Below are 3,865 nucleotides of genomic sequence, written 5' to 3'. Positions count from 1 at the left end.
TCTTTCACAAAATCAAAATGCATGGCCAGAAGTAACAGGAAGCATCAGTTCCTGAACAATAAAAGCACTGAAAGAAGAAGTTTTACAAGCCAGCTCTGGTCCACAGACCATGTAAAAGCTGTTAGATTAAATTATTTTCATTGTCTAGCTTGGAAAAAGGAAGGAGAGAAAGAAAGAAAGAAAAAGAAAAAATCCTTGTACATCATTATCATAATTAGAGCTGAAAAAAAAGATGGGAGTTTAATCCTATAAAATACTTTGGTGTTCAATATTTTTTTCCTAACCTGGTGTGAATAAGTGAATATTAATTGCTTTTCAATTAAAAAAAATATTTTCCAATAAGAAATAAAACTTTGGGGTTATTTTGGGTAGAAATTCAAATTTTTAGTATTCATGAACTGAAAACTTTTGTTTCAATTTGCTGGGCTTTTTTCCTATTGCATTTCTTATGAGAGCTACAGAAGTGATCATCTGCATCCCTTATCCTCTTCTAGGGGGTAATGACTGCCATAACGAAGGAAGCTGCTCAAACAGAGCTAGGATTCTGCTGCTTAGTGGCAAATACCAGTTGGCAAGCAAGCTCAGACAAGTAAAGAGACTGGGAGCAGTAGGCATGCAAACTATAAATTGGCTAAAAAATACACCACAAAAAGGAAATGCAGAATTTACTCAAAACTAAATAGTCTAAAAATGGAAGGGTACATTTTCTTTTCTAAAAGAAAAATAAAACAGCACAAGTTAAAAAAAAATTAAAGATTTGTTTTTTCTTGTAACATGTTAATTTTTCAGAAGTTGCATTATAATGTCATCGTGATGACAGATTCCTGTCCTGTGCAGATCTATCCCTTTGAATCCCTGGTATTTCATATTCCCTAAAAGATAATTCTGTAATCAAAATCACCTTTGAATATGAGGCCAAAATCAGGTTAGGGCACAAGTGGTAGAGAAGCTATAGTAACATTTTCTTCAGGTCTATTCAAGAAACTCCATGTTAGGGGAACATACAAAGATTAGGCTTCTGAACATGTAGTTATCACGTGTTATTATAATACAGGGAACTGAGTCATTTTGCTAGTTAAAATATACAGAGCTGGCCAACACATCTCGTAACTTCTTTTCCAAGCTCTGCCGCTGACCTACGTAGTCCTGCAGAAGTCATTTTGACTATATTTGAAAAGTCTAATAGGATACATATTTTCTTCCACAAGTTGCATAAGACATAACTCATGTCTACATAATACTGTAGAAATCCAGTCAGAAACAGACCAGGAAAATGGAAAGTGGAAACAAATATAACAACTGCATATTTGATGCTGTTCTCTAACCCTTTGATCAAGTAACATGCCCTTCCTCCTATAGCTGCATTGAGTGGTTCTTGCCGCACGCTGTAGGAGTCCTATCACATTGGAATTGCTTTTCTCCAGCATGAATTAATATTCTTTTATTTTTAAAGCGATTTTTTTCCAATAGAAAGATAAAACTCATGAGAGAAACTTTCAAAATAAATATTCCTCTTGGGTTCTCTCAGGTATTTTCTTCATACAGACCAGATTGCTGCACTCCCCCACTTAACACAGAAACTGGAGAGAAGGACAAGAGAGGAGACGGCTTACGCTTGTGAAATGCCCACGGTTGTCTCAGACAGCCTGGAGGCCTGCCTAGGCTCAGGGCTGCCTTATTTTATACTCAGATGAATATGCTGCTTGAAGCTGGGCAGGAAACAAGCTTCACGAGCCCAAACTACAGATGGCATGCTTGCCTTCACCACACGATTCACCAGGGGTGGAAATCTGGGAGACACCATTTGGGAGAGCCCACAATGTCGCTTCCGAAGCACAAGCTGTGCTGTCCACGGGCAAAAGGCAGGCAGGGTCTCTGGGTGCCAGAGTAAAAAAGGAGCCTGTATGCATGAGAGCTCTTATCACTGGCAGACCCTAGGATTTGCAAAGTCAGAGCAATGAAGCCCAAAATACATATATATGCAGAATAAGCCACAAACTTTCCACCCTGATGAAAGCACAATGAGGAAAATCTTTCCGACAGATTCACAGCTGGTTTCAATCTACAGCCTAAGCATATCTAATGGGCCGCCTTTATCAGAGAAGCTCTCATAGGGTTCTGGCTGCTACCGAGGGCAGTTTGCCACTGTGCAGACCCCTCAACAAAAGTCAGAGAAGACACTGTGTACTCCCTACATGAACTGAGGCATGGGGTAATAGAGACCATCTGCTACAAATTCTGGCCCTACTTGCACCTTTATTAATCCATTCCAGCTCCAATCTTACTGCGGTTAACGTAGCTGCCCTATTAAAGTATCAGAAAATATGCAAGACATACCTCTCGAGAAACTTACTCCTCTTTTATCACTCTCAGAGGTTAGTTAAAGGATTCTACTTGTGTGAACACAGAAAGGAACACCTGATCTCAAACACTCCTGGGTGAAACTCTGGCTTCTCTAGAGATGGGAGGTTTTTCTGTTAGGAGAGGTTAAGAGAAGCTACCACCGTCAGTAAAAGCAGGACTCTTGCCTTCTGTTACATCGCACACTACTTACTAGAAGAGAAAAAGTTCAAACCCCACATCCATTTATGAAAATTTGCACGCTAGGGACTTGTTGAGAAGTTATTGTGTGCATGTCATACAGTAAGTAAAAACCACTTCAAATATACGTTATTTTTCCCCCCAGTGGTTTACGGATTTGTCCTGGGACAATAGAAGCTTACAGGGAAGAGGGAGATGTCTGTGATTAAGGCGGCTTTCAGCTCTTCTTCCTACAGATACCCTGTGGATATTGCTGTATTCTCCAGAATCTAAGCTTCCACTTAAAAAACAATGAAGTTTCTAGCCCATCTGGGTTTGCGGAAGCAGAATGTAAACAGATGTACTGTTGTCTTATTTTAGAAGCTATAGCAAGCCAGACTGAAACAATAGCGCTAAGAAATGTCAACTACTCCCATTCATCTCAGTGGGGTGGGGTGTTAACTTTGAAGCCTAATTGTGACCACTTTAAAGCCAACCTTTTAACCATTTCGCTGCTATTGCCACACAAGAAACTCCAAAGTAATGAACTTACCCAGCCTCTGTATTTGTATGCATTACTCTGAGATCTTCCATTCACTTGAAAAGGACACTGCATTACAATCGAACTAGTTTAAATATTCTTTCACTTTAAAAGTTAGCTGGATTGTTTGCCACTGTCTTTCAAAATTAGGGTTAAAAGAAAGTCAAGGGTGAAAGGTTAGCTTCATTGTTGATGCTCTCAAAAGTGCAACACGTAGGATTTCATGCTTTTTGCTTTGATCAGGGTGCCCGGATGGCAGTTCGTTTCAATAAACTGACAAACAGCTACATACAGAACTGAAAATAATTACTATTCAAATACCACCACCATCAATTAGAAGTAAAAAAAGAAATCCTAATGACATGGTGACACATACTTGCAACAATAAAAAAGGGGAAAGAGAGGGGAAAGGATTCTTCATTTTCAAGAACTTAGGACAGCCACTTTCTTAAATCTAAGGTGTGTTGGGCCTGGTTCTGAGCATACAGAGCAGTTGTCCTTCTAAAGATGTTTTGCATCCCATTTGCAACAAGTCGATGCATTCTTCATCAGCAGTCACTCTGAAGTCAGCATGTGAATTTTGTGCTGGGACCAAGTTGAAGACTAGCAGCTCTACATACACATTGTTGCAAATATGACTTCAGATGCTGTGGGAAGTCATGCTGAAAAGTGTTAGAGTGAGCTACTCAAGCTTATGTTTCTGAGCATCCGGAATCCTACTGGCATGCAGCTGGACTCTGGGTCCCAGAAGCCATGGTGCAGCAGGGCACAATGGAGATTCCTGGCCCCACTTCCACTGCGGTG

Source organism: Falco cherrug, chromosome 13 (genome assembly GCF_023634085.1).
Source record: "Falco cherrug isolate bFalChe1 chromosome 13, bFalChe1.pri, whole genome shotgun sequence".
In the NCBI taxonomy this organism is placed as follows: domain Eukaryota; kingdom Metazoa; phylum Chordata; class Aves; order Falconiformes; family Falconidae; genus Falco; species Falco cherrug.
The sequence above is the reverse complement of the archived record's forward strand: the minus strand, read 5'-3'. Positions refer to the sequence as shown.